We start from the raw sequence: 11,312 nt of genomic DNA on the forward strand, positions 1-11,312 counted from the left end.
CAAACGCAAAGGAGAGTCAAAATTTGCCAAAACCTTTTGGAGAGGCAAGATGATGTTTTGGGCTGTGTTATCACTGGTGATTAAACATGGGTGTACCAATATGACCATGAAACAAGGCGTCAAAATGCACAATGGAAGCCAGCCAATTCTCCACAACCAAAAAGTTCTGTCAGTCTAAATCAACAGTCAAAACAATGTTGCTAACCCTTTTTGATATTTAGGGATTGTTCATTATAAATTTGTACCAACTAGACAAACAGTTAACCAAGTTTACTATTTGGAAGTGCTGAAAAGGCTGCATGAAAAAGTTAGATGAAAATGACCTGAACTTTTCGCCAACAATTCATGGTTTTTGTATAATGACAATGCACCAGCTCACACAGCACTTTCTGTGAGGGAGTTTTTAGCCAGTAAACAAATAACTGTATTGGAACTCCCTCTCTACACACCTTATCTGGCCCCCAATGACTTTTTTCTTTATCCAAAGATAAAGTAAATATTGAAAGTAAGCTATTTTGATGACATTCAGGACATCAAGGATAGTACAATGACAGCTCTGATGGCTATTCCAGAGAAAGAGTTCCAAAACTGCTTTGAAGAGTGGACTAGGCACTGGTTGGTGCACAGCTTCCCAAGGGGAGTACTTCCAAGGTGACTGTAGTGATATTCAGCAATGAGGTATGTAGCACTTTTTTCTAGGTTGAGTTCATGAACTTCATTGTCACACATCATATGTTAAAACATTGAGAGTACATATAAATAAAGCAAAATAAAAACAAAGGCTAAATTAAGAAACTTAAAAACTTGGGGGTGCGGGGACTTCTGTTTTAAAGCCAAGTAGGTGTGATTCTGCTCAATATATATATAATATAAGCCATAGAAAAAAAGGCCAAGGAAAGAATCTTCATTTTGTTCAGTATTGAGGCTTGCTGTTTCCTAGGAAAAACAGTGATAATTCAATGACTGTGTCATACATACAACTAAAAAGTCCTTTTCTGGTTTCAAATGAATTTAAACAACAATTTTCCTTGTCTCATTTTTCTCTTGTGTGAAACATACGTTCTATGTACAGAACCAGTTTAATCTTTCCTCCCCTTCAAACACTAGATATGAACATCCAAGAATTTTCTACAATGCAAAGTGCCTTAAGAAAGAGACGGCTTCTGTAGTGCCGGTGACATGACTGATCCGAGGAAGCTAGGGTCCTGGTAGTGCTGATGGGCGCCAGTCAGGCAGTGGTGGTTTGTTTCTCCTCAGGTGTTTCCTCCAACAATTGCATCATCAGTTCATGTAGGGGTTTGCAGATTGTTGCGTAGCCCCTTCCTGTGAGATGCAAAAACTCAAACATGTCGTGGCAGGAGATGGCACCGTCCGAATGCACGAAGCCCCCATCTGTATCCAGGAGCTGAACACTGGCGAGCTTCAGAGGGGAAGCCTTGAGAAGTTGGTTCACCTTGGCATTCTTTTGCCTCAAAGGGTTGGGCTTCTCACTTCAAGGTAACAAACCCAATACAACGATTTTGGCCTGTAGCTGCCCTGTGTTGATAAGTTGTAGGATGGCCTGGATTCCACCTGCTACTTCTGCGGTATTTTCATGGTTGGTTGTTTCTACCCAGACAACAATGACCTTAAGTTTCATGTTCTCCAGTTCACCATTCTTTAGTCTCCACAAAATATGCCTGATTGTATCTCCTCCAATTCCCCAATTATGTGCATGGAGTGGGGAAAAAAGCTCTTGCCATATCTCATATTGCTGCACCATGGAGTCCCCCACAAACAGTCCATCAAGCTCTTTGTCTTTACAGTCCAAGACAAATCTGTTGTGCTGAGACATCCATCTGTCATCTTGAATATCTTCCGCTGCATGTGGAATGGCTGCTGGCTTTGAGTCTCCTTGGCTCATTTTACACTCAGGCAGAGGGTCACTGCGGGCCCCAAGTGGCTGCTGCCCCGGCGGATGGTGTGTCTGTTGCTCGCTCAGTTCTGGTGGCCCTGCTCCAACATGTCCCTCCTGGGGCCCCAGCACAAGCAGCAGCACCCTTAAATCTCTTTCCTGATATTTACATCTCTTTCATGCATCAGTTTTTATGTTCTCTATATTTTCCTTTAGTTACTTCAGTATTTTTAAGACAGATTTGTTTTTTAAGTCTGGTTAGTAAATCTTTCACTTTGTCTTTCTAAGTGACAGTTTCTGTTGATTTATTTTTTTCTTTGAATAGTCATAATTTCCTGTTGTTTTGCTTTGTGACATTTTTGTTGAAAACTGGACATTTTAATCTTATAATGCAGTAACTCTGGAAATCATTTTCTCCCCTTTTTCCTCCCAAAGTTTTCTTTCTCTTCCTATTTCCTTTCTCTCTCTCTCTCTCTCTCTCTCTCTCTCTCTCCTTTTAAGATATTGTAGGCCATATGTGTGCTTCACTGGGAATCAGTCTAACCTGTAAACTTAAGGTATTATTAGGTCTTTTCTGAGCCTGTGTTTTTTCTTGGGCACATGTTCAGTGACTTTCTAAATGCCCTGAATATATAGTTGCTTTTGAATGTCTTAGTCTTGACATATTTGTCTCTTAAATGGGAAAAATGAAGGAGAGGGAAGTATGAGAAAAATGAAGGGGAGAAATATACTAGTGCTCCAAATCCCCTGTAATTAATAGTGAACTTGAGTGAGACAAGCTTGCAACAATGGCAGTAAAGTTTGTAACAATGGTTGTTTGTAACAATGGTTGCTTGCTTCCATGTTTGCACTTCCATGATCAGAAACCACATCAACAATCAATTCACAGATACACAATATTTGGACAATAGAGCCCTAATTCCGTACTGTGGCTCCCACACACTCCAGAAGCACGTGAAGCTCTGCCTTCCATGGGGCTGGGGAGTGGCATATCAATAGCTGCTATGATGTTAAGAGCTGAACTTGATCCAAATTAACTGCAATTAACTGTGAAAATCTTTCCCCTGAAATTAAAGGCCTTTGAATAGAATCCAGAGTATCAGTATAGTTTCATCAGACAGATTCTGCCAGTATAATTGTTGCCTAGGTGGGGGATGGTTTAGTGGTACTTCCTACTCTGCCATCTTATTAGAATCCTCAGAAACCCTCTTTATGTTTGTGATGACACAAATCACAGATTTTACATTGTGCATCCATTAATATAGATTTATAATTGTTTTGTAAGGATTTATATTTTAATAATATAAGAGAAGTACAGCATAGGGAATATAGTTCAATAGTATAATAATTATGTATGGTGTTAGATGGGTCCTACTAGACTTATCATGGTGATCACTTTGTAAATGATATAAATGTCTAATCACTGTATTGTACAACTAAAACTAATATAATATTGTATGTCAACTATAATTGAAAAATAAATTTAAAATAATATAGGAAAAGACAGTTACTTACAAACCAAAATTTCAATACTACTGGCTTTTAAATTTCACTATACAGTTATACTTACTTTTTTTTTTTGGCAAGGCATTGAATTACCGTCTAGTGTCTTTTTCATTTTATGCTGAGATTCTCCCCTTAGCATTTTCTGTATGTCAGATTCCTTCCATCCCTCAGGGAGACCTCAGATCAAAAACCAAACCAGCAAACATAAAAACACAATTCTTGTACAATGAGGTCAGATCCACTTTCTGTAGAACCAGGAACTCACACCAGGAACATGGGCTACTCTCCCAGATAACTGCTGGGATGGGAAAGCAGTGAGGTAAGGATAAGTTAAAATACCACAAAGCTCTCATTCCATCTTTCAGTCACCTTTTTCTTTATAGTCATTTGCTTGGTGTTTACAAATATTTTGACTTTTCTCCAGAGTTGTTACAAAGCTGATTATGACAATTTTTGCCATTTTTGTGGAGAGATGTGTCCTTGGAATTTCCTATTCCACAATTTTCATGATGTCTGGCACAGATATTTATGTATCTTTATGTAAATGGATGCTGTCCGCAATTCCTGTGGCTTGGAGACATTTTGCCCTTATCTACTAATTGTGTCTCTCTCCTTTGATAATCTCTGATCTAATAATTAAATATATGAGCATGCTGTGTGCAACGTTTTTGCTTCCCCTACAAAGAGCACAGTTTTGGCAGTCAGAATCTCAATATTGTCTGACCGATGATTGACTGTATTGATGCAGCTGATGAATAGGAGGATCACCTAAAAACGGTCCCAACGTGGGGATGCTAGCCAGCTAAGACCTCAGGTAGTTTTAAGAAATGGGAGCTGTAGTGCTGAAAGTTTGACATGAACCAGTCCTATGATTAGATACAACAGAGGAGACTGAGAGAAAGAAGTGACAGAACCCATGATAACTGAAGCCAGGATGTCCACATTAAAATAAGAGATCTTGGAAAGGACAGGGCATATCCCAACCCTCTGTGCTACCTGTAGTGGAAGTGTCTTTTCTGCCTTCCATTAATGCACCTGCCCAGAGGAGAGGTGTGAAATGCATCCTGCATCCTGCTTCTCAATCCAGGTGCCCTGGCTCTACGCTATGTCCCCTCCACGGGCACTTCACCTGAATAGGTCTGGAGTAGACATGTTCCTCATTCCCACAAAGGTGCTGTATGGTCCAGCTGTGACCCTAAGGCAGCTGGAAACCCTTGTGGGAACCAACTACAGTCTCTTGAATCAGGGGGGATACATTGGGAAATCTGACATGGTGTTTACTGATTTGAAGGCAGGGTTATTGAAAGACTCCTAGTTAATTGACAAGGATGGAGACCATACCACACACCAGGCCAAGGTGACCTAGGAAAATGAACTCACATGTGGAAAATTTTTGGAACCCAACTGCTCCTAATCTGCTGTTTTCCAGGAATGATGTAAGTCCAGTTTTCCCTTTAGTGGCTCCCCTTTCTACCAATCCCAAGACTGGAGCTGTCCTGCTTCCACAGGTGACATGACAATTATGGTCCTAGAGGGAGATGAGCTGATGACATCCCTTCCCTATGACATGTCTTGGGAGCCTCATTTCACTTCCACAGATTCACTCCAAAGACTCAACTGGGTGAGTGTCTGTTTCTCAGCTTCACTAATGGTGAGAGCTCAAGACTCAGGTGGCTGGTGGGATGAGACAGGATTTTTGCAATGAAGTGTTAGGATAATTCTCATAATTTCAGTCTTGTTTCTTAGTGAATTATAACTAAATATAATAAATATTTCCAGATGAAAAGGTAAATTTTATGACTTCATAAAGCTGTAAATGTCTAGATTTGTGAAAGAATATATTTATGATTTTCTGATGTATTTGATTGGGATTGCATTTGATTTCTCTCATTTTTATATTGTTCTGAATTTAGCTTTCTGTATGCATTTACATGACATCTTATCTTTTAAAATATAATATGTCTCAATTAATATGTTTTAGTCTTTTTCTTTTGTTATTTGCGATCTGCAGATACTTTAAATATTAAAAAAATTTAAGACTGTGTTTAAACTTGTGATACATAAAGCACAAGATGTTCCTAACCTTTTAAAACGATGAGATTCTAGCACATCACCATAATAATGGTTTTGTTTATTTCATCATAGTAATTGCTAAGAGATTTTTTTTCTGGTTACCACGAAACTATCTGAAAAATACCACCTTATGCTTCTTATATATTTACAGACTTCATTATTAGCATAATGAGTGTGGGCTGAATATATTCATCTTCAGTTCAAATATTTTCCTAAAATAAATTTAGTTTTAGTATTTCAGGTTTTCTAAATAAACTAAAGCTTATAATAAGGATTAGAATATTATGTTAGGTGAACTTTGTATCTCGATGAGAGAAAAATAATGTGTAACATTTGAAGGAAATAGTATACTCTTACCAAAATATTTTACAAACTTAGTATCCCTAACGTTTCCTGCAAAAATTTCAAATTATATTTCTTTATTAAATTACATATTCACAAAAGTAACAACTACATTTCAATTTAACAGAATCATCACAAGTTTTGTGTTAATGTCTCAATTCATTAAGAATGGATGTTTATAGTGTCTATTCCTCCTTAAGCTGCAATACAGGATGAAATCCGGGCACTGCATAAATCAGAAGGAACAGAATGATGATGGTGGTGACTGTCCATTTGTGGGTACAAGGGTGTCAACATCTCACAAAGTTTTATCAATAAAAAGCCTCTATTTGTATTTCTGACCATTAGAGAATTTTATGTTTGCCTTAAATCCTCATGTTAAATTTTTGCATTTCATACATTTAGTGAGGATAATGTTAAACAGCCTGAGTTCCCAATGGATCTAATGAGATTACAAGGAGCCCAGAATACACACTGTTGAATTTCCTCAAAATTCTTAATTTGACACAGTTGCCATGACACTAATGTTCTCCTACAGTTATGCACAGAGTTGAGAAGTTAAAACACTTTACAAGCACTTGAAACAAGTGAGTTATACTTTGCTGTTGTCTGTTTGGTTCCAGTGCTTAAAAACACGCACTGTCAGAGATAATTCATTCAGTTTCCCCAAATTTATAGTATGTGATTTGTGATCAACTCCTCCTGTGTTATTCTGTCACCTACCACTGCAGTCACTCTCCCACCCCCTATGTTTTTCTCAGGAGAACTGAGAATAAAGTGTGTAGAGATTATAAATACCCTTATCGGCAGCATTGTGCTTCTAGCTGCACCCTACCCTAAGTTCAATTGCCAAAAAATGATAAATGCATGTCAGTTAATAAAATAAAGGTATCTGACTTATCTTTATCTTTTGGCATTTTTACATTATATAAGTGTCATTTCGTGGAACCAGTCTTGGTGGGAAAAGTGTTTAATTCCTGCAATTGTCTGCTATGTTTTCAGTTTGCAAAATACTGGAGCTGAACCGACCATCGTCTTTCACCTTGTCACCTGCAGTTCTCATATTTATTTTATGCTGTTGGTGTCTAGTCACAGGTCTTACAATGAAGTTTATATGGTGAAATTGATGGGAAAAAAATGACATTTTGATTAATAAAATAATGAAACAGAAATGAAGTTATTTATTATGTAGTTTTATGAATATAATAACTTTTTAAAATAAAGTGCAAATATTTACATAGAAATAATGCTCATAATTCATAAAATAACACAACTCTAAAAGTTAGATATTATTATAAAGATGAACAAATACGTTTTCTAAATATCACCTGTCCAAAGACAACATATCTGCCTGTTCCAAAAGTATATTTTGGGATCTTATAAATGACTTACTTCTTTCATTTCACTACCTTTTACTTCTGATATCTAATATAAACCCACAGACGTCATGTCTAGTCTTTTCTTCCTTGTCCTCTTCATGGTTTTATTTTTCTTATGATTATCCAAACCTGTGTATATGCTGTGGGACTTAACAATTTGAGAATAGTCTCCAGTGTAAACTCGTATAATGAGCATGGACTTGATTTGCATGATCTCTTCTGAGAGTGTTCAGCGGCTTCATCTTCTACTCCAAGAACTCCTAGTTGTCACTTCTCATGGTAATTGATTAAATGTGCATTCAAATCAATAAGTTTTAATGTCAGAACCAAATTTTCCTTTACACTCTGAGCAACCTTTATGCGGCTTCTGCGGACTTCTGTTCTATTTATGCAATATGTGCACTGTGTTTTCCCAAACCCCATGATTCTTCCACTGGAGGGTTGTGAGATTCAGCAAATAGAAAGAGCAGGCAATTAAGCAGAAATTACAGAAAAACAACAAATAGCTCGTTAGTGTAAGTATGCATTATCTACATATTTACATGGAATATTTTCATGCAATATATGGGACTTCATTAACATATTTGTTGTTTATCTGAAATTCATATTCAAGCAGGTGCCCTGATTTCTGTCTGGCACTCTGTTCTGTGGGAACCATGACCCTGTGCTACACAGACTCAGCACCAATACTCGCAAGAGCCTCCCCGGACAGGGGGCACTCTGACCATCCAGTAGAACTCTTTGGCAGTATGTCCCTATTACTGAGTGGGGTGGAGAAGAAATTAGAAAGGTTAGCCAAGTATCCTTGAAGTGAGTGAAAACAATTACAATTCTTATCTATGTAATTTTATATGATGATTTTTATTATCTCTTTTTTTGGTATATGGCTTACAATACATGCACTATATAAATGAAATAATTTGGCTATATAGTTACTAAATAATTACACATATTAGTGTTCCATTCCAAATACTGCTTCACTGGTTGTGGGCTGGTATCTTTAAATGGGCCTTCAAGTCACTATTATTCTGTTTTTTTCTCCTGAGAACGAGCCCAACTGTGGTGAGGATACAAATGTACGTTGGCAGGAACTAGCAGATTTTCAGTCCTGGCAGTTGGAGATAATTGAGTGCCTTTATTAATCTTATACAAGCATAAGTTACAACAATTTAATCAACTGTGCAATTTTTCTTTTATAAACTCACATATATCAAGTGGTTTTTAGAGTAATACTGTGCATTACGGTGCATTTCTGAACATACGTCAAGAATACGAACTGTCACAATTTCTTCATTGTCTTACACTTTTATCTTTTGGGGCCCATAGAGTTGTCAGTGACTTTGAAAATATGAGTCACCACTCATCAATCTCAAAAGAGGAGCTGAAGATATGTTTGTTTTCCTACTTTTTTTGTCATCATACAGCTGAATTTTTCTAAGCCTTGGATTGAATGGATAGGATAAAATATGACTATATCCATGGAAAATAACATGTGGAAGTAACTTAAAATTTTTAAGTAAATTTTTTACATAGGATTCTGATACTAGAGGAACTTTGATGTAGAGAATTACCCTTATCATTGGTGACCTCATCATTTTTAAGGGCATGGTAATGTTTCCTGTATGAAGTAAAGTTTCCAGAAAAGGCTCATTCTGTGATCCATCAAGTTGATGGGTCCTCATAGATGTCATAGGTAAATAAATGCAGCATTTGTTCTTTTGATAACAGAGCTGGATTTCTCAATTCTCTCCTGAGATAAAGAGAGTTTACATAAAGGGCTTCTGGAATGGAGCAAACTGTGAGATAACTGGGGCCATTTTGAAGATGTACAATTTAAATAATTTGGACAGGGAAGAATAATGGCCACCTAAAAAATGTCCATTTTCTAATTTTTGTAATTTACTGATGTACTAGGTTCTATGGGAATAAAAAAATTAAGGTGACCGATGAGTTAATTGTTGTTTATCAGCTGACCTTGAGAGAGGGCCATTACCCTGCATTATCCTGTTTGGCCCAATATAACCACAAATGAGTGCCCTTAAATGTGGAAGAGGGAGGCAGGAGTGCATTGGTCTGAGTGATGTGGTGTGAGAAAAACTCAATCAGGCATTGCAGGTTTTCATGATGAGAGGGGGCCATGAGCCAAGAAATATGGGCAACCTCTAGTTATAGAAAAGGCAGTTATAGAAAAAGAATTCTCCCCTAGAGTTTCCAGAAAAGAATGAAGTTCTGCCGACACCTCTATTTTAACCCATATCCAAACCCAACTTGAACTTCCTATATCTAGAATTGTAAGATAAAATTATGTTGTATTAAGCCTTTAAATTTGCTGTAATATGTTACAGCAGCAATAGGAAATTAACATGGGAGTAGTTTATTGTTTGTCCCATGAGTAGACTATTTAAAATAGTTAATATTAATGGATTTCATTGTCCTGTCAGATTAAATCAATACGATTTCTTAACACTGTTGACAGGACTGCACTGTCTCTCCTACACAGAGGTTATAGTGAATAAACCATGAATGAAGCCAAGAAGAGATATAACGAGCATAGAATTGCTTTCTCCAATTGTTTCTGTTGGCGATTCTATGCCCATTAACATAAAATTTAGTTAAATTCAGTTGTTCAAACACCACTGAATAATTTTTATATGCCCATCACTGTTGTGGGTGCTGACTGTTAGCAAGTCAGCAGAAAAGTAAGAAAATGCTTTATAAAGAAGGAGACCCAGGTATTGAAGGAGTAAAAATAATGTGCACCCTCTACCAATATGATTATGAATGTGTTGGTGTTTTTTATATATATAAAACTTTTTTCATATATATTTGAAGAAATATATATATAAATTTGAAGAAAACCATACCAAGACTGAAATTTTAGTAATTTATAAGGGTTAGTCATTTGACCAAGAATAATGGATGCAATATATATGGTATTGGTAATGATGATTTTGATAACATAAGAAATAATATTGGTGATGTAGGTTTATTTTTCTTTCAAATATACAAAATATGCTAACTCTTTCTGCTTAAGAAGATGAACTTGCTTTCCACTTATGTTACCATTAATAAATTCCTTATTTTCCAAGCTGTCATTGGAATCACCACAAGCACCTTCCTCCTTCTGCTCCATTGTCACACTCCTGATTCATACACCTAGGCTCACCAACCTGATCCCGAGTCACTTGGCCCTCGTCCACATACTGTTGCTCCTCACTGTTCTGTTCTTGGTGACTCCAGGTCTCCTTGAATCACTGGATTTTGGGGATGACTTCAAATGTAAGGCCTTGGTCTACATGAGCAGGGTCATGAGGGGCCTCTCCATCTGCACCACCTGCCTCCTGAGCATGCTCCAGGCCATCACCATCAGCCCTAGCACCTCCTGGTTGGCCAGGTTTAAACAGAAATCCACTAGTTTCATTTTCCATTCCTTCTTCTTATGGATTCTCAGTTTGTCTTTCAGTCATTACCTTATCTACACTGTAGCTTCTTCAAATGTGACGATTATCAAACATCTGGGGCTCAGTAAATACTGCTCACTTTCACCCATTAGCTATATCTTCAAGGACTTCTTTTTCATGCTGTCATTATTTAGAGATGTCTTCTTTGTAGGAATCATACTGCTTTCCAGTGCCTACATAGTGATTCTCTTGTCCAGCCATCGGAGTCAATCCCAGTACCTTCACAGCACCAGCCTCTCCACAAGAACCTCCCCAGAGAAAAGGGCCACCCAGACCGTCCTGCTGCTGGTGAGCTTCTTTGTGGTCATGTACTGGGTGGACTTCATCCTCTTTTTCTCCTTAATCCTGTTGTGGGCTTATGCCCCAGTCATCGGAGCTGTCCACAGGCTTGTACTCAGTGTCTATACCACTGTCAGTCCTTTGGTGTTAATCAGATCTGATAAAAAGGTAATCTATATTCGGCAAAATATGTGGCAAAAGGCCCATTAAATTATATCAAATTATTGATTAATATAATTGCCTTAATAATAGAGTCTTCTGCCATCAGTCAAATTATACAAGTAGCACAGGCTCTCCTGATTTAGGTAAAATGTATAAACTCATATGTTTTAATATATTTAAATATCATTGAATCCTGTGCTGCACTTTCCTTATGGT

The 11,312-nt window shown here is 37.3% G+C and overlaps 1 pseudogene; it reads right to left on the reverse strand.

Annotated features, from left to right (window-relative positions):
* Positions 1-1,228: 1,228 nt before the first annotated feature.
* LOC109439011 (platelet-activating factor acetylhydrolase IB subunit alpha2) lies at positions 1,229-1,903 on the reverse strand (annotated as a pseudogene).
* Positions 1,904-11,312: the final 9,409 nt, after the last annotated feature.

Source organism: Rhinolophus sinicus, linkage group LG10, assembly GCF_036562045.2.
Source record: "Rhinolophus sinicus isolate RSC01 linkage group LG10, ASM3656204v1, whole genome shotgun sequence".
NCBI classification, from domain to species: Eukaryota; Metazoa; Chordata; class Mammalia; order Chiroptera; family Rhinolophidae; genus Rhinolophus; species Rhinolophus sinicus.